Raw genomic sequence first — 21,582 nt, forward strand, 5'->3', positions numbered from 1 at the left:
ACAGTGGCATCTCTAAAAAAAAAAAAGGCTTCTTGAAAAACATATCCCTTTCCCTTGCTTGTCCTTTTCTTCAATATGATCAGCCTACTGCTGATTTAGCATCATGTGACTTTTCAGTATTTTATAGCTTCTCATAAACAAACTAGGAAAATGCAGCCTAGATGGAGCTACTATAAGGTGAGTGCATAACTGGTTGGACTCCCATCCCCAGAGAATAGTTTTCAGTGGTTCATAGTCAAGCTGGAAGGGCATATCAAGTGGGGTCCTGCACGGATCAGTTCTGGATCCAGTTCTGTTCAATATCATCATCAATTATTTAGATTATGGCATAGAGAGTACACTTATAAAGTTTGCGGACCATTCCAAGCTGGGAGGGGTTGCAAGTGCTTTGGAGGATAGGTTTAAAATTCAAAATGATCTGGATAAACTGGAGAAATGGTCTGACGTAAATAGGATGAAATTCAATAAGGACAAATGCAAAATACTCCACTTAGGAAGGAATAATCAGTGGCACACATACAAAATGGGAAATGACTGCCTAAGGAGTACTGCAGAAAGGGATCTGGGGGTCACAGTGGATCACAAGCTAAATATGAGTCAACAGTGTAACATTGTTGCAAAAAAAATAGCAAACATCATTCTGGGATATATTATCAGGAATGTTGTAAGGAAGACACAAGAGGTAATTCTTCCACTCCGTGCTGATTAGGCCTCAACTGGAATATTGTGTCCATTTCTGTTCACAACATTTTAGGAAAGATGTGGGCAAACTGGAGAAAGTCCAGCAGAGAAGAGCAACAAAAATGATTAAAGGTCTAGAAAACATGGCCTATGAGGGGACTGGACTAAATGACCTCTCAAGGTCTTTTCCAGTCCTATGATTCTATGATTAACTTTCCTGATGCTGATCAAAAAATGTGTGCTGAACAGCCAAATCCAATGAATGGACTAGATTGAAGCAGGGCCAGCTCTAGGTTTTTTGCCGCCCCAAGCAAATAAAAATTTTGGCTGCCCCCACCCCACCTGCACCCCCCCGCCACCCCAGCTCTGGGCCTCCCCGCACCCCCTGCTACCCCAGACCTGGGCTCTCCCCACCCCGACCTGACCCGCACCCCCTGCCATCCCAGCACGGGGCTCTCCCCCCCGACCTGCACCCCCTGCCACCCCAGCCCTGGTCTCTCCCACCACACACACCCCGTGCTGCCCCAGCTCTGGACTCCCTCCTTCCCCCACCAGTGCCCCCCTCCACCCGCACCCTCTGCCGCCCCAGCCCTGGACTCTCCTCCCCGCACCCTCCTTCCGCCCCAGCCCTGGGTCACTGGTAACTCACTCCCAGGACAGGTCATTCAGCAGGAATTTTGGATGTGCACAGAACACAGACAGGATTGGTTCCCATATGGTTACAGAACTGCAGTAAAGTGGTGTGATTGGAGGATATCTGGATGCATATTATAAGACTGTCCTCCATAAATGAGGAAAAGTTGAGGTGCCTTTATTATTCTTTTGTTCCACTCTTTCTTTCTATGGGGAATTTGCCAATGCAATATCACTGTCTTCCTTTTAAACAAATACAACTAAAAAAAAAAAGGCAATGGCTGTTGAAAATAGCAATTACAGTCCTAAAAACCACTGGGAAGCATTTCTTGATCAATTTTATCCTACTTTTTCTACAGCAAATTACAGTGGATCAGTATATTTGATTTGGGAGAAATGAAGTAACAGCTGCTCAAATTGAGCTTGAACACTCCTGAATTTTGAGGTGTTCAAATCTGGAAGGCAGGTGCTAGACTCCCTTTCTGAATATTAGCTAAATCTGGAAAGGAAAAGTCAATTTCTGCTTCCATGGCTCAGAAGTGGAAATCCTCCTATGTGCCTGGTACTGTATCTAAAGCTGCCCAGGTCCAGTAGAGCCTCCCCTCCCTTACTTCTCATTTTAAATTCTAGTGGGATCCAGGTACCTTCCTTGCTAAGCTCCAGATAGAGAGGGACACTGTCCATTTAGTCCACCCAATTTCTTCTTTGGGGGCTGCAAGGTGAGGTCACACCAGTATCCCTAATCCAGTCTGGGGATGTCTTCTGAAGGGGACATCTGGGCCAAAGCCTTCTACTCCTTGGGCACACTTGTTCCCCATTCACAGTGCCACCCCGCTCTAGGAGTGAGCTCTTCATTCACAGCAAGCTGCAGCATGAGGTTTCAGCTACCTCACTCCCCCCCCTTCCCTTTCCTGTTGATAGCGGCCAAGGGAATGCTGGGAAATGTAGTTCTTTCCCTGCTCCAGGGCTGGCTCTATAGGCAGGGAGCTAACCAAGGAACTACAGCTCCCAGGGCCCCCTGTTGGTTCTCAGCTCCCAGGCTGGATCCCTGCCAGCTGCTGACCCTGCAAATGGGCTGCCCCAAGCACCTGCTTGCTTTGCTGGTGCCTAGAGCTGCCCCTGGATTGCAGACTTCTTTTTGTTGTGGAACCAACCAAGCTAGTTGTATATGTATTAATTCATTTGTTCAGGGAAAAGATTTCCATGGCTTCCAGGCAATTGTGGTGAAAACTTGAAAACAGACTCTACAACTTAAGCAAAAGGGTATGATTTTCAAAAGCACTGAGCTTTGACCTAACTATGCTCCCACTGAAGTAAATGTTAAAATTCTCATTGACTTCAATGGGAATACTGTAGTTAGGTCAGTGCTGAATGCTTTTGAAAATCCTTCCCTAAATCCTTAATCAAAACAAACCTAAAAGCTAATTTTAGACTTAAATCCAGTGTTAAAGCTTTAGAGAAATAATCCCTCCCTTGCAAAATGGAGCATAATACTATCAGTGGCAGATTTATAGGGGGATGAGCTCATAGCAGAGAAGATATATGTGGGAATAATCAGTGGCTGGGGAAGGCCCCTTCAACTAAGACTTTCTTTCACCTGCAGATCCAAGCCAATAAAACTAAAAAGAGAACCAGATTATTTCTCTAGAATAAGGGGGTTCTCAACCTCAAAGGGGTTCTCAACCTTTTTCTTTCTGGAACCCCGTTCCCCCAACAAGCTATAAAAACTCCACAGCTCACCTGTGCCACAACAACTGTTTTTCTGCCCAGGCCAGCATTAGGGGGTAGCAAGCAGGACAATTGCCCAGCGCCCCATGTGACAGGGGGCCCAGCAAAGCTAAGTTGCTGAGGCTTTGGCTTTCAGCCTCAGGTGGTGGAATTTGGAGCTCTGGACATCAGCCCCAGGTGGTGGGGCTTCAGCTTTCTGCCCTGGGCCCCAGGAGGTCTAATGCCAGCTCTGCTTGGTGGACCCCATGAAATGTGCTCACGGCCCCACAGTGGGCCCTGGACCTCTGGCTGAGAATGACTGCTCTAGAACACACAAGGAACCATTAAGTTGATTATATACTGTCCGTCCACCTTCCAAGTTCCCCCTCAGGGCAAAAGGTGGGTCTCCTAGGTTGCCATCTATGAGACATAGAAAAACTAACCAATCCCCTCTCACACCCAAGCCCTCAAGGGAACCCTTCCTACCACTGCCTCCCAGGAGCCCTGTTTCATCCAACCCTTTCCTTGCCCCTCCCTGCTGACAAGCCTTGGGTCCATTCTACTTCCCAGTCCCTGGTTCAGCCACCATCATTTCATCAGGTTATGGGGCAGGTTGAAGTTTTCAGCTCACAGAACAGGACCCAGGTGCCATCTTTGCCCCCAGCCGTATGATGTTCACTAGTTACACAATCAGTGCATGGCCATGCACACATGCAGCTTACAGGGAATATCAGTCCCCCCATGAAAAATAATCCTGGTACATTAAAACTTTTCACCATCAAACAGGCAAGATCGTAGAAAAAAAACAGTTGGGCTGCTTAACAATCAGCAAGATGGCAACCCCAGGTTCAGTTGAGCCCTGCTTCAGTTTCCCCTTCTGTTCAGGGCCCCTTAAAAAGTCCACCCAGTTCAGATATTCAGAACATTCCCCTTCTGTGATCCAATTTATGTAATGCTGCACAAAGTCTTTCAAAATTGAATTCAAACCTACAAAGTCTTCACCCCAGTTTCAGCTCTGCCCAGCTCCTCCTCCCTGAGGGTCTATCCTCTCCTTAACGTTTCTTTCTTTTACGCTAGTCCTAAATGGCACAGTCTGTGCTCTTCTTGCTTGGAATTTGGCCTTCTCTGCTTTCTTCACAGGCCTCCTTTCCCGCTGGTGTCTTTCCCCTGCAGCCTAAGGGCCCTGCAGGAGTCTTCTTACTTTCTGCAATGTCTTGCTGGCAACTGTCAAAATCCACCTCTACACTTTCTCTCTCCAGGTCTCTATCTTATATACCAAAGGCCTGACTGGGTCACGTTACCCTACTGGTCACATGACCTTCATTCTCCCCACCCGGAGAGGAAAGTTGGCTAGGTCACAGTTAGGGCTGGCCCTTAAAGGGGCCAGTGACACTGTGACAAATACCTAAGCCATGTAACCTCATGATCTTATTATCATTACCTTTGCCCTTCCCCCCTACTTCCATCGTATTCTGTATTACACTCATTTCTGTAAGTTTTCAAATTAGAAATTGTAACTGTTTATGACATCTTCCCTCATGTTTGGACAGCACCCAGCCCAATGAGGCATGAAACCTGACTGAACCCTGGAAATACTGTCACATTACAAATAATATTTTATTAATTATTACTTTTGTCATTATTATTATTAGATTTTTATTTGTTTATTTGCTCAGGTCAGTATGCAATTTTTTTACTCTTTTATTACCAGATTTCTCATTAGCAACGTGAGCTCCTCTGGTGGTGGTAGTTTTATTTGCAATTGACTCTCAGTCAAAAATGCACAGGACAACTGACATTTCTGTGTTCTCAAATTTTTCTTCTGCAAAAGCTGTCCCTGTGCCAAGACAGTTATGAAATCTTACGGCCCTCAGAGGTTTAGTCTGCAGTCTTTTGCTGACAGAAGATAGATATTCTGACTTACACAGATGGGTAATAGTTAAACTAATGTGGTTCTGTAGATGCCAGTGGTCAAAGTTTATTCATAAGCTATTTGTTTAGTGTATGAGCTTTATTTCAAAAGACAGACAAGAATTGCTGTTTTGATTCCTGTTTCATACATATTCTTTGAATGCAGTCTTTGATTTTCTATGTTTTTACCCAGAATTTTCAGGAGAATTTTTTATCTGTCAAAGTTGGCACAATAATTAACCCATTTGAACACCTACATATTAGCCTTTCACATTAAAATACCAGGAAGAGCTATTGATTAGTGAATTTCAGAAGGTTTTGATGATTATTCCAACTAACTGTATCTTCTGGGCCTGATTTTACACTGGCATAACCAAAGAGTAATTCTTTAAATCGTAAATGAAGACTATGGACTTTCTTTCTGAGGCAGATCCTCTGCTCATGTGAATCATCCTAGCTCCATTGTGGAGTTACTTGGATTTACCTCAGCTGAGGATCTAGTCTTCTTTCTTTTTTGTTAGTCATTACACTAATCTGGCCATTGCCCTGATACCAGAGCCCAGATTTTGTGATCTTCAGGACTAGCCGTTCCCCTGAGCTCTGATCCAGAAAAGCACTTAAGCACATGCTTGACTTTAAGTACATGAGTCGTTCTACTGACATCAGTAAAACTACTCAGATGCTTAAAGTTAAAACACATGCTTAAGTGCTGAATTAGGGAACCAACCCTTTCTGATCCAACGGAGAGGAATGTATTGAAGATGAGGGCCTTTGTATGATGGTAGCCATTCTGATGAGTTGGAGATTTGCTCTTCACATTTGCTTATACGATTTGTTGGCTACATTCTGTATTCTGATAAAGTTTGTGTGTTAGATTCTCTTCAGCAACTGAGATGTGCTGAATACAGGAGAGTCCAAAGGGAATTTTCAGGGAACTGATTGTGGCTTCTTGATTCTGTGGAGGAGCCTATACCAGCATTGTCATGAACTAGAGTAATCTAATATTAAATATCCCCAGTGGTGGGGCTTCTACTACTTCCCATGCAAGACATTTCCACAATCATTAGATTTTTTTGGCCCCCTCAAGGACATTTTAGCACTTTTCTACATTCTATGTAGAGGCTTCTGTTGAATCCGAACTATATGCTGCTCTACACTCATGTCTGTAAGAGAAATTATGTCAGCATTAGCAATACCTTCCACCCACATTATCTTCTTGTTACACTTTGCTTCCAAAGGCTTTAAGAGTTTCTGTATATGCTATGAAATCTCCCATCTATAAGGACAATGATCATTCATATTATTTGGCTGGCCAGAAATCCTCACTGCCACCACTATCACCCTAATTGTCATACTAATTATGTGCTGGTGCTGTTCAACCTGCCAAGAAATTATAAATAGTATAAAAGTAAAAGATACAATACAAATCTATTTTAAGTCTGACTGATTCTTTCACCTGTGTAAATCATGAGGAACTCCACTGAAGCTAACATAGTCACACCACTCTGACAATGCCATACACTGATTAAATGTATGGGAAAATTGATTGGATCTGCAAGTTGCCAGATGACTTTAGGAAAAAAGGGGAGTGTATACAGGGTTAGGCCCCTCCACTCCCTGAGCGCTCTGCTCCCCATTGGCCAGCTAGGGAGATGTGAACTAGAATGGCTCTTGCTTCCTACAATCACTTATTTAAACCCTGCCTTGAGGTAGGCATGCAATATCATGCAGTGTGTGTGTGTGTGTGCGTGTGTCCACCTCCAATGAGCCCACTTAAAATGCCTGGTATGAGGAGATATTGCCCTTCTCCAATGTACACTTTTTTAATAAAGTTGTGCCTTTCCATTTAAAAGCCATCCCTGTTTCTGTCCTCTTTCACTTTCATGTCCTGATCCATGGTATAAGAGGAGATTCAAATCCATAGAATACAGGTAGCTGGAGAAGTGTTTCCCATAATATTTCTAGAACAGACCACAAAATTATTTGGTTTTAGAACATCTTCGAAATTCAAGGTCAGAAAAGTTAATTTTCCAATAGAATATTTAGGTAGTTATAAATCTTCTGAACTTTGTCCAAATAAAGCATCTGTTATTTGTTACTAGTCTTTTCTCTTACAATGTGTGTCAACAATTCTGACATTTACTTAAAGGACACAAGGATTTCAAACCCCACGGAAACCAAGAGTATGTACATTTGCATTGTTTTTAAAATTCTTCTACAAACACTGAGCAGAGTTGGAAGTGGGAAATCACTATTGTTTGTTATGAACTGCATGCATGAGTCTCCCTTAGACTGACTTTTAGTTGATATGAGTAGATGACTAATGGACTTGAATTATTGAACTGTTGCTTCTAGCTCATAAATAACATACTTATCTTTAAAGCTACCCATATTTTGTCCTGCTAGCATAAGGTCTAAAAGCTACTGCATCAAAATGATGTCTGGATTAAGCCGTTTTTTCAGCTACTGACAAAAAAGAGGTGTAGTATATTAAAATCAAGTAGCACTTCTCTGTCACAAAGCATGATCATTTATTATAAAGCATCCCTGTTACAGGTTTAACATAAAAAATATGGATGTTACTGGCATTTGCCAAGGCTCTTTAGAATCTGTTGCACAATCTGGATGGCTTAGGGCAAACAGTTTGCTTCCAAATATCATATGTTGATAAGAACAAAAATGAATGTTTAAAGTGTGTGCTCCATTTATGATAACACTATTTCTCTGGAATTTCAAGGCATTGTGTAATTCCTATTTAAACTTCATAACATTCTTTTCAGTTGTGTAAGGTATAGGGATCTTTTGGCCCACAACTGAAACGCTACTACCTCCAAATTCTAGACAGTATTTGTTTTGCAGCATGCTACAAAATGAAATATATTTGTAATAAATTTCAACTGTGTTCAGTAATTCTGCTAATGCACACACATCCATTGTTAATTAAAAACAAATGTCAGCACAAGAATTGTAGCAACATGAACTTTAATATTTGCAAAATAGTTAGAAGAAAGAGGAATCATTTGCATTTTCAGATTTGTGTAATCCTTTTACATTTTAAAAGGCCTAGTACAACTCTCCGGTGTAGAAGATGGCAATAGCAAATTGTCTTCCTGACACACATTTGGTCCCAAAGCCATTCTCTGAGTTTTAGGAAACCTCAGTTCTTCATAACCCATAAAAGCAGTTATTCTGCATTTACCCCAGAGCAGCTGAGGGAGCAGTATTTGGACTCCAATAGAGTTTGTCGTAAAACTGGGGAACATTTTCACAAAAATAGCATTGTCATTTTTTCTGATTAGTTTTGAATTTCAAAATTTCTTCTAAAATTTAAAAAATGACCAACAGCTGTACCATGTAATTTGTCTAAATGCAGTAAACAAAGTTGGGCAAGAAATATGATGCTTTCAAATGTATTATCTTAATCAGTAGTTTGCAGGATGCAACCTTCCAAGGAACAATTGTGTGTGTCTCAAATCAACAAAACAAGACTCCTATCCTGCAATCAGATCTATGCAGTCAACCCTTTGAATCTACATAGAGCCCCAGTGATTCTTAAAAAAGATATACAAAAATACTTGGCCCAGCCTCTTTCTCGGTAGCACCTCATTGGACCTCACCTACACACAGACATTTGTCTGCAACTGATTTATTTCCATTTATCATTACCCCTATTTGAAAACATCCCTACAATAGAAGAGGTTTCCATCCATATGACCCTGTTCACATCCAGTCTATTTGAATTACATTTTCAAGCAAGATTTCATGAGGCACTGTATGAAATGCTTTAATAATAACACATAGCTCTAATGTAGTGCTTTTCAACAGTGCTTTACAAAGGAGGACAGTATTGTTATCCCCAATTTACAGATGGGAAAAATTTACTAAAGTCCATTCACATCTGCTGCATTCTCTGCATCCATTACATTCTGTCACTGTGTCATATAAAGCGGTTAGGTTTGTCTGGCATGACTAGTTCTTTATGAACCGGTACCATTTATTGCTCATAGTTCCATTAGCCTCCAAAGTTTGCATTCATTTATCTTAATAAATAACAAAATGCTTCCCATTTGATTCATAAGCCCTTGGATGTTAATGAGCAGAGATTAGTAACTGTATTTTGGGGCTTGGTTTCAATATGTTTCTAAAAAAAGTTACTACTGTAATATCTCCTTAGTGTTTTGTCTTAACTAAAGCACTTTTATGCCATCTGCTGGTGGATCTGATGCCAGCTAACCAGCGTGTGTAATATTCCACATCACAAGTGTTTTGATATATACAGAGCCATTGTAGAGTGAAATTCAAGCATAGCTAGAGGGTCAATTCAAAGCCTATGTAGCACTTGAACACTATTTGATTATTTAAATGGTATGTGGGTATTGAACTGGCCCCTTGGCACAGTGCTGAAATTCACTCTATATTTTTATTCAGTATCATAGAAGATTTTCTGAAAGATTTATGACCTCACTACAGGCACTACATAGAGCTGGTCAGTAAACTTCGAGGGAACTATTTTTCAAAATAGAATGACACTTTATGAAATTGTGTTGATTTCATCGTGATTTTGTTTCAGAGGAAAAAAAGAAAAAAAATATTCTTACAACATTGTAAAAAAAGACTAACAAATTTATTTAAGCATGAGCTTGTGTGAGCTAAAGCTCACTCTTCGGATGCATAGAATGGAACACACAGACAGGAGATATTTATACATACAGAGAACATGAAAAGGTGGAAGTATGCATACCAACAGGCAGAGTCTAATCAATTGAGATGAGCTATTAGAGGGAAAAAACTTATAGAAGTGATAATTAAGATGGCCCATAGAAGGTGTGAGGAGAACTTAACATAGGGAAATAGATTCAATTGGTGTAATGACCCAACCATTCCCAGTCTTTGTTTAAACCACAGTTAATTGTATCTAGTTTGCATATTAATTCAAGTTCAGCAGTCTCTCTTTGGAGTCTGTTTTTGAAGTTTTTTTGTTGCAAAATTGCCACCTTCAAGTCTGTCACTGAGTGGTTAGAAAGGTTGAAGTGTTCTCCCACTGGTTTTTGAATGTTATGATTCCTGATGTCAGATTTGTGTCCATTTATTCTTTCATTGCTGGCACATGATGGCATATATCACGTTGGTAGATGTGATGGTGTGTCTGATGTGATTAGGTCCTGTGATGGTGTCACTTGAATGAAATCCATCAACTTCATGAAAAAACTCGTACAGATACAGACTGACATCATCTTCCTTTCCAAATGCAAACAGATGGACATCATACCAAAAGGACTAAAGGTAAAAAATCCATTACAATCTACATACCACACAGACTATGCTGACAGATTGTGCCACACAAACCACCTGATCAACATCCTATACAGCAAACAGGGGAAGATTAAGACTGAACTCTCTAAACTAGATATTCTGATGAAAACCAACCTTCTACACAAACTTCCTCATGGACAAACTTTACAAAAACTAGACAAGCCATTTACAACAAAAACTTTGCTTCTCTACAAAGAAAAAGGACACTAAACTGTCTAAACTGCTACATGGCACAAGAGCCCACAACAATAGCTCCTTAACCCACCCAACAATATTGTTAATCTTTCCAGCTATTCTCTTAGCCCAGCAGAAGAATCTATCAACACACCTCTGAACTACATAACAACCCACAGAATCCTCCTACCCACGCTATAATAAAAAGGATTCTGCATGCAACATCACTTGCCCCATAACCTAAGCCGTGCTGAACACAATGCCATCAACAGCCTCAAGAACAACTCTGACATCATAATCAAACAGGCTGACAAAGGAGGTGCATCATGTCATCATCAAAGATGAAAATATGAACAAGAGGAGGCCAGGCCTCTCTCTCTCTCACATTCTACAAAGCCATTACCTCTGATCCACTGATGATTTAAAAAAAAAAAACACCCATCTGCTCAAAAAACTCCTGAGAAAGCACAGGAACAGATCTATACAGACACATGCCTGGACCCGACCAGGTGTATTCTATTTGCTACCCAAGATCCATAAACCTGGAAATCCATCATCTCAAGCATTGGTACTTTAACAGCAGGATTGTCTGGCTATGTTCTCTCTCCTCTCTCCTGCCCCCCCCAGCACCACTCAGCTCTTCGAGACCACACTGACTTCCTGAGGAAACTACAATCCATCAGTGATCTTCCAGAAAACACCATTCTGCACTATATGGATGGAAGCCCTCTACACTAACATCACACCACGAATGGGGACTACAAGCCATCAGGACAGTATCCCCGATAATATCACGGCTAACCTGGTGGCTGAACTTTCAGTATGCCAACATCTTCCATCCCACCATCAACCTCAGCCTAGACAAATCCACACAAGCGGTCCATTTCCTAGACACTACTGTGATCCCGACACACCACACGATCCATTGTCTACAGCCAAGCTCTAAGATACAACAGAGATAAACACCTACAAGATCTCTATCAATTCAGCTAAACTTAAACCTACCACACCCTGCTGAAAAAAAAAGATTGACAGAGCCAGAAGAGTACCCAGAAGCCACCTACTACAGGACAGGCCTAAAAAGAAAATAACAGAACACCACTAGCCATTACTACAGCCCCCTAACTAAAACCTCTCCCATCATCATCAAAGATTTACAATATCATAAGAAAGATCCCTCACTCTCACAGATCTCCACACACACAACATAAACACTAACCCAGGAACCTATCCCTGCAATAAAGCCCGATGCCAGCTCTGTCCACATATCCATTCAAGTGACACCATCACAGGACCTAATCACATCAGACACACCATCAGACCTGCACATCTACCAACGTGATATATGCCATCATGTGCCAGCAATGCCGAATAAATGGACACAAATCTGACATCAGGAATCATAACATTCAAAACCAGTGGGAGAACACTTCAACCTTTCTAACCACTCAGTGACAGACTTGAAGGTGGCAATTTTGCAACAAAAAAACTTCAAAAACAGACTCCAAAGAGAGACTGCTGAACTTGAATTAATATGCAAACTAGATACAATTAACTGTGGTTTAAACAAAGACTGGGAATGGTTGGGTCATTACACCAATTGAATCTATTTCCCTATGTTAAGTTCTCCTCACACCTTCTATGGGCCATCTTAATTATCACTTCTATAAGTTTTTTTCCTCCTGCTAACGATAGCTCATCTCAATTGATTAGACTCTGCCTGTTGGTATGCATACTTCCACCTTTTCATGTTCTCTGTATGTATAAATATCTCCTGTCTGTGTGTTCCATTCTTAAATAAATTTGTTAGTCACAACATTGAAACATCCCATCTTGACATTTTGAATTGAAACATTTTTATTTTTTTTCTTTTGAAATGACTTTTAATTTAGAAATGTGTTTTCTCTTCTCTTCTAAAAATTCAGAATGGAAATGAAACATTTTGACTGCCAAAACAAAATAATTTTGAAATGTTAGGGTTTTATTCTGGATCAGAACAAAAACAAATTTAGAAATTACAAAATCTTACATAAAACAGAATTTCCATTCTCTGTCTCGCTCTATAGCTAGAAAATAAATAGATACAAATACTAGTCAGTGTTTAAATTTGAAATAAAAATGCTTCCATACTAGCCTGATTCTGATTTCATGTTCAGTGATTTTACAGGGGTATAATTCCATTGACTTGGTTTGTTTCTTTGTTTGTTATTGAGGCCTCAGAACATTCTTAAGAAGTTTTCTAATGTCAACTTTTCATTCAGTTCCCTAAATGGAATATTATTCATATCTAAATAATAGGGGCCATTTGCAGCTTCTAGTTACACTGAGATTAACTCCTTTAATTTCAAGGACATTACTCCAGATTTATACTAGTGAACTGAGAAAATGTAACTTTCTGGTCATCAGTGAAAATCCTTTCTCCTTTACATCCTAGTCACTTTCCTTGCGTGAGTGAGGCTGGATGGAATTTCCTTTAGAAATCCTCACTGCCATTCCCAATTTGGTCAGAAAGGCCACTTTAGATTGAGGCTATTCTATCAAAGTGCTCTGCAAAGTCAAATGAGCACTGTTATCCCCATGTTACAGAAGGCATGGGAATCAAACCTGCGTCTCATATATCACAGATTGCTAAGCCACACAGTTGATCACAAAAATGTAAAATACATTGTCCGTTGTGTACTATTAATATTGCAATTAAGTTAAATGAGTAAAATAAATGTTTGAGGCCCAGTCTGGTACATTTTATAATGACATTAATTCTCTGTATATTTTATTAAGTGTAATATAGTGTGGTACAGCTTCTTATATGAATCAGTCTGCAGTGGTTCAGAAGGCCGGTGAAAATGTTTTTTTTCAGAACCATTGTCCAGCAGCAGCGGAGCTTATTAATGCTTTGTCTTTTCAGTCCCCCTATATTTATAAAGGAAATTCAATTATTAAATAAAACAGCAAATGCATCAGTGTATCCAGGAAAGATCAAATCAAGTGAGTCAGAACAAGCAGGGTACTGCAATTCAGAGCTTAAGGAGGTAACTAACCATAGCCCATATCCTCAGCACAACACTCAGGCCAAGTGACTCAGCTGGCAGCTAGGAAAATCCAGGGAAGTGGCGGAAGAACAAAGATGAAATAGACCCTCCAACGCTGCAAAAAATAAATGGGGCTATTCTGTGACCATTGCTTCAGTAGAATGGCAGGAGAGGTGGCCCTTTGCCGTCCCCTCCATGGATACATGGCACTAAGAGAATCTCTTTATATGGCTACAAGCCACTTACCCTCTGCCCAACCGCCTTATAAGACACACGTAAGATCACAGGCAGATTGTGTGTAACTGAGTTCCTTATCTCACAGGGACTCACATGCATTCCCTAGCTGTGTGCAGATGCAGTGCACATACAATTCCCAATATACATCTTCCCCAGGGGTGCCTCAGCTCCAGGGGGAACTTTCTGCAGGCAGGGCAGGGTGGGAGGTAGGAAGGAGGTAAAATACCATAGAAGCTCCTGATTCCTCTTCACTTTGGTTTCCAGAGGTGAAATCTGTGCATAGATGGCTCCTTTCACATGCAAATCCCAAGGAGACAAGCTGGCCCTAAGTAAGGATCCCTAAGTAAAGGATTTGTACCTAATCATAGGGGCTGGAACTAGGGGTACTGGAGGTGCACCCCCGACTTAAAATGGTTTTCATCATATGCAGTGTTTATAGTTTTGTTCAATGTCTCTCAGCACCCCCTCTATACAAATTGTTCCAGCATCCCCGGATCTAATGGGAGTTTTACCTGATAAAGGACTGAGTAAATCTAGCTAAGCCCCCGGGCTGGCCCTGTGTTTCATCAGGAGAGTGACAGTGCTTTAAAATGTCCAGCTTGCTTGCCTTGCTAATCTAAAAGATATAATAATTCCCTGCTTTTTTAATAGGCTAAATTCGCCTCTGGGGGAGATGGGAGCAGCTCCCTTTGACCTAGATGAGAGCTTAGACCAGGGCAGAGTTTGGTCTACACCACCTAATTATCCAAAGACAACATGGAAAGGCATATCATTTTCCTTTGACACTGCTCCATATTTTTTCTTCCTTTATCCAGTATTTAATCACTGACCTGATTTTGAAGTGAATAATACAAAAGACTCAGTGGGAAGACAAACAAATTTGTTAGAGCCTTTTCTGTTTCTTTTTTTAAATTTCCTGTTAGCTTAAGCACATTGTGTTCCTCTGTATCACATCCCTTTAGAGCCATATGTGGAAGTAATAAAGTGTATTCCTGCTTCCAGAGATATGGAGTATTTGTTTAGTTAACTGACTAAGGAAATACTATGAACTCATTAACAAATATGGTTATATGTGGTCACTTAATCATAGAGAGCAAGAGCTGCAGAGCCAGAGAACAGAACATATTAGTCAGCCTGGACCATGGAACTGTAAATTACAGATCTCAGGATTTTTTTCTCAAGAGAAGGGAGACAGCAGGTTAGCAGTAAAGGAGAGTAAATCCACCAGCAGTTTCCATTACGATCAGATTTCCAGCTGTAGAAATGCATGTAGATAATGTGATGACTGCAGACTTAATTCAAAGAACGAGATTATTTTTTTTTCTTAAACACAAGCTACTGCGTATTATACAGTGGCTCATGTAAAAAGAGGCCAGACAATGTGTTTTCATAATTATCTTTCCAACCAATTTTGAGATACATAAATATATATGGTACATTAAGGGTTTAGCTCCATCTAAAGGAAGAAGGAAATAATAATAAAAAAAATCCTTTAGAAATATCTGCCTGTTTCCCCTTTGCATTGCTTCATTACATGTCAGTCAAGATAAAAATGTTAACATTTTCTGTACAGGGTGAGTTTACACCATGAAGGAAGAGACCTGTTTATTGCAGGAGATGCAAGGTGCACATGCCTTGAAACATTTCACAATTTAAACATTAGATGTCTCAATAACTTTCATCTTCTTGATATAAAACAAAGAAGGGATTTATTTTTTTCTGCATAAATAAAGTCTGAGAATGAGCCAGGCATCAGACAAACAGGCTTGTCTATCTAGTGGATAGAGACAAGGTTTAAGAAGGAAATAGGGCAAAAAGTGGTCCAATTAATGTTTCTGAAGAAAAAAAATTAAAGGACAAACTACAGAGTAGACCCTCATACAAATACACTAGCAACACTTGATTGTAGCATTTTTTGTATTAAATTATAAAGAAGCTCATGTAACATTGAGAATTACCCTGAATTTTATAAACCCTACTGTTTATGGAAATTAAAGTGAATTATATCACACTGCTTGAACTTGAATGGTGACTTGCAAATATTTGTGACTACAGTAGAACTTCTGAGTTACGAACACCTTGGGAATGGAGGTTCTTCGTAACTCTGAAATGTTTGTAACTCTGAACAAAACATTATGGTTGTTCTTTCAACTGACTTAATACAGCTTTGAAACTTTACTATGCAAAAGAAAAATGCTGCTCTGAACCATCTTAATTTAAATGAAACAAGCAAAGAAATCTTTTTTTAAAAAAAATTCCCTTTTTTTAGTAGTTTACATTTAAAACAGCATTGTACTGTGTTTGCTTTTTTTTTTTTTTTTTTTGTCTCTGCTGCTGCCAGATTGTGTACATCTGGTTCCAAATGAGGTGTGTGGTTGACTGGTCAGATTATAACTCTGGTGTTCATAACTCTGAGGTTCTATTATACCAGCTCTGCACTGCAAATTTCACAAATTTGTAGTTTGGCATAGCTGTATTTTTTCCTGAAGCACATTAAAACTTGCAACAATACACATCAGAATCTGATTTTTTCCAAACCATCCTACTTTAGATCAAGATTGCCAAGATACTGATTAATGATTATTGTTCATGCAACCTTTGTTTGTGCTCCCCCCCACACACACCAAGCCTATGCATTATGATGATACAGCCTTTATGTGATCAGATACTTTTGTTCCTGCAGGGCCTTTGCCTGATTTAGCTCACAGGATCAACTGTGCTCTAGAAATGAGTGAATGAAGAAGTTGTCTGTAGGAGTCCTACCTCATTTGCTGCAGACCACAGAAGGTGTGTGGTGAATGAGTCAGGGAAATTCAGGAAGACAAAAAATGGTCTTGTGGTCACGGCATTTAAATGACACCCCGGAGAATGGGATTCTCTGACACTGAGTGCCTATGTGATGCTGGGTAAATCACATAAACCAAACTTCACAGATGACTACAGTGTGTTCCACAATAAGGGGATGGGTGCATAAATTCACAAGTGATGAGTTCTTCAGTCCCCCACACTATAGGATTCAGAGTCATATGTACTTGATTATCTGGGCTGACTCTCCAGATAACTCCTTCCACTGAAGAGCCCCTCCCCCCTTGAATCCTTGACCCTCTCTCCTGTTAGTTCTCCCTCTAAGCAGAGTAGGGGTAACAAACACAGTCATAAAACAAGTCTATTTCTGAATAAGTTCTCGGGTATCTCCCCAAGGTGATGAAGATGAGGAAAGGTTCAAAGAGAGACAAAATGCCCTCAAATATTTTCTAACAGGCTCTAAACTTGACTCTTTCATACCCATCCAGCAGCCTTGCTTAAGACCACAAACATGGAATGGAAAAAATCCACAATGTCCGCTTGTCAAAGCATTCTTTGTTGCTTTACCAAAAACGGACACAGTCTTTTCAATCCTCATCTAGTACCCTGTCATCACTGCAGAAAGAGATTTCCTAAGTTTTCACTGACAGAACAGTGGATTCAGCTCTCCTCAAAGAATATGAAGTGGACTTAGTAGCTCTTAGAGCCTCAGCAGAGGCTATTCTTTTTGGCCAGAGCAGAGCATGTTTACACTGAGTTCCTGCTCTCAAACATTATTCAAAAGGTGAAAAGGGTCAAAGGGCTGATATCCTCCTTAAAGAGAATTTCCCTAACATCTGCTGTAGTTTCAGATGCTTCTCTTGACGACTTTAGGTTCTCCACCAGATTGATGGTATCCAACGCAGTGGCAAGAAGGCAGCTATGGCTACAGGCATGGAAGGCAGATATTTCCACAGGTTTTTTGTTACCAAACCTGTACTTGGAGATCATTTGGGGGACGGGAGAGGAATCAAAAGAAAAAAGCTGCCTCCTAAGCACAGCTCAAAACCAAAAAACCTCTCCTCTCTGCTAATGATAACAAAGCCCAGAAGAGAGATTTTAAGACTTTTTTTTTCTTTCTAGGTAGCCCTTTCAGGGTTACAGAGCTTCACATGGATATGGCAGGAGAGACAGAGTCTAAGAATAGAAGAGAGAAAATCTGGCCCAGTAAACCCAGACATCCCTCATTCTCCAGGAGTGCCCCTAAGTGTCACTGGAGGAATTCTGGGCAGAAAGCTTATGCAAATGAAGCTCTGTCAGTAGCATTCTGGATAAACAGCTTATTATGCAAATGAAGTAGCTCTGTGGCCATTCTTCCTTCTGCTCACCAACAGATAGGAGCAGAGAGCTCCTTGCCCTTTAGAACCACACACACACCCCCCATGTAGATAAAAATATAGGTAGGTGTGTGTGAACATACACTATTTCCTCATACCTGATTATTGTAGTGTTGCCAGATGACTTATGCCATCCACATAAGCATCACAGATTTTTGGTACGATAAATATATCATAAATAGGTGGCATTTCTAACATGATAAGAGTTCATAAAACTTACATATTAATCACGTTATTGAGGTTGGCTAGAAAAATTCTGTGCTGCAAAGAGCTAACTAACTGCCACAATGCCATATTGTTGTAATTCTCATTTATTTTAGCAAAAGATTATTACTTCTGTGTTATAGATCATTTTAAGGACTATTGCAGTAGGTGAGAACTCAATGCTGCGTATGAACATAGCTAGCATATTCCCTGACGTTTCATTTTCCTTTGGTTGCCCTTGTTGGCTCAGCTGATCTGCTCCTGCTGCTGTCATTGAAAGGGACTGCCACAGCCTCCATTAGAAAGCTTGCATGCCATATTAGAAGTCTATAACTTTTCTGCAAAGGTTTTAAAAGGTTTCATCCAGGTAGTTATTTTATACAAAAGTCAATTTTTGCAGGTCATTTGTCCATAATGTGAGCCACCTGTTTGAAAAAAAATCAATTAAAATGTCCAAGTTATTTGAATTAGAAAAATAAATAGAATCTGCTTATTTAATCTTCACAGGTTTTAATTAGAAATTCATATGAATTATTTTGTATGCACTGTCTAATTAAAGACTCCATATATGTCATTCTATATGCATTAATATTATACAGTAAAGCTCTAAGTGAGCTGTTGCAACATATTGTATCTAGGAACTGATGAAGCTGTTCTGAAGAAAATAGGAAGAGGCTTGGACCTCTGCTATTGTCTCCTATAGAGCCTCTTATCAAGTTTGAAAAGTTCAGATAACTCCCTTACCCCATCTCTACCATTGGTAGCCAACAAAATTTCTTTTTTTGCAATCCACTCTCTCAGTGGACTGTTAAACTACTATCTTCACATTGTATGGGGGTTCCCATGAGGTAGATGAGGGGCAATGCATTTTGGAGATTCTCTGACCAGAGCTAGCCCTGGAGGGAAGCGTATATGAACAGATATCCCTAACTTTAAAACTTTTGAATAGAATTTCTTCAAATGTGGTTTGTTTTGTAGCTCTTAGTGAGACTTAAATATCAAACAACATCTGAATACTTTATTAGCTCCATTAGAACTAATTGTGTAAGAAATTCCAGCTTCTATTATATTACATATTGTATTAGCCCCTGAATCATGAAAGCATCCCTACTGAGGAAGGGCACTTAAGCACATGCTTTACTGAAGAAAAATAGACTCGAGCATATGATTAAATGTTGTCCTGAATTAGAGCCTTAGTGTGGAAATCTATACTGATATGAAAATAGATCATATTTTAAGATACAAGAAGGGATTAAGGCTGAGCTTTCATTCTTAACTTTAAATTTCATGGCTTTAATTTTACAACCTCAGTGTCATCTTAATGCAATTTTTTTCATATAATGTCTTTTTCTAATTTTATGTGCTATATTTAGTTATTTTGGGCCAGATCTTCAGCAGATATAAGTCAATACAGGTCATTGAACTCAATGGAGCTTCACCAATTTTTACCAATTGAAGTTCTGACCCATTATGTTTAGTTATGTTGTATCTCCATAACAAGTGAAACATTTTGCTATTTCTCACTCTCCCTTTCCACAGTGTGCAGCATTGACATAAACTAATTAGTTTGGAATGATGATAAGTAGTCTACCTCTTTGCTAATGATGGAACATGTGTCCCTTTTGTGTTCAAAGGCTTTTGAAGAGTATTTTTAGCTCAAGAGAGGATAGCAACTTCCCTACTTTAAAAAGAGATAATTTGAAAAGATTTTACAGGGACAATTTATTTGTAAGAAGGTTGATCTTCATTATATGAAGTAAGAGCTAAAGTTTTGCTAATTTTTTTTTAAACTGAGACTTATTCTATAAATTGGACTAAAACGTTAAAACAGAGCCAGAAATATTTGTCTTTAAGGTTGCAAACTCCAATATAGCATGGCCTTGAAGAACTAACAATTCTTTGGGGGTTTTGGAAACAAACAAACAAACGAAAAACAACCCCAAGGGATCTGCATTCTAACCATGATTTCCAAGAATGAAGACTATGTGTATGTGTGTGTTTTCAGAATTGAACACTTATTAAGATTTTAATTTGCTGTCAAGGACAATTTAACATATCAAGATAAAACTATTTTATGATTAATTCACCAAGTCTGACTGAGGCAGCTGAGATTAATTTAATCTGTGGTTGTGGACATTAGTATTCATAAGGAATTGGAAGCACAAATAGAAGCACTCAGTCTTTCTTGTTTCTGAAAGAAATGTTTTCATGTCTTCTTCTGTGTTCTGAAGATCACTCTGAGTTTGTAGTCTTTATGTTAAAACAAAAATACTGAACAGAAATAATATCACTTTCAAAGATTGCTGCTGTTCTTTAGAGATAGACTTGAATAATATGTCAGAAATAAATACATGAATAACATTTACACTTCAACATTTGTGTTTGCCACAAGCAGCCACTGGCATTTGTAATTTGTCCCCAAAATGTTGGCTTTCTCTACATGTTGACTACATGTATTGTAGATATAATACAGGGTGGGAAATAGTTAATTTGCATTTTTGAGGTTTCATTTATTGAGTGTAGTCCAGGATCAGCATGATTTTATTTTTCACAGCATATTGTAATTGTAGCATTTTAAAAGAGTCAGTTGTTGGGTTATGTGCTTTGTGGCATATGTAATCAGAACAGTAGATGCTTTGAGAGCAAGTCAGCATCATTACACAATAGAAGTAAAACTTGAGTAGAATGTGTTAGAATTAATTGAGTATACTGGATCAAATCATATACAAACAAATATTCCTATTATTTACACAAGTTTTATACTGGTATGACTCTGTTGACTTCTGATTTATACCTGGGTAAGTGACAGAGGAATCAGTCCTATTTTCTACAGTAGAGCTGATTGAAAAAAACAGTAAAATGTATGGGATTAAAAAAAATTACTGGTTTCTCAAAATGTAGAAAAAATGTCAAAATTATAATGGAATTTCTCAATCATCAGAACATTTTGACAGCTATGTACCTAGTCAAAACCCACACATTTGGAGCATGAGAATCATTTTTAAAAATTATTTTTTAGCCCAAAAATCTGATTTTTGACAAATATAATTGAACACTCAAACTTCAGAAAATGTTGATCCATTCTGCTAAAAAATGATGCTCCAATCTCAGCTTTTCAAATTACCTAGTATCATTGGGTCAGCAACACAACTTCTCTCAGATTGGTAATGGAATGGTATCTGTCAGTCTTCCAGCTAGCTGAAGGTCAGTTGAGGACTCTTTTACATTTTCCAGATGTCCTTTCGACAAACTAAACTCAAACCCACAAGCGCTTATCTGCTCCCTTCATAGGTGTTCCATGCATGACTCTGGTGTAAATTAAACTGTGATCAAAATTGAGTACAATTCCTTGGCAGGTTGCAAACACAAGGGAAAACTGAAGTCCAAAGTGACTTGGGGCCTGATTCAAAGCTCTTGAAGTCAATGGGAATCTCTCCATTGCCTTCATTGCACTTTGTATTGAACTCCTAGAGAGGGTAGAACAATAGAGGGAGAAGCAAGTTTGGAATATG

The sequence above is a fragment of the Mauremys reevesii genome, linkage group 2 (genome assembly GCF_016161935.1).
Source record: "Mauremys reevesii isolate NIE-2019 linkage group 2, ASM1616193v1, whole genome shotgun sequence".
NCBI lineage: Eukaryota > Metazoa > Chordata > Testudines > Geoemydidae > Mauremys > Mauremys reevesii.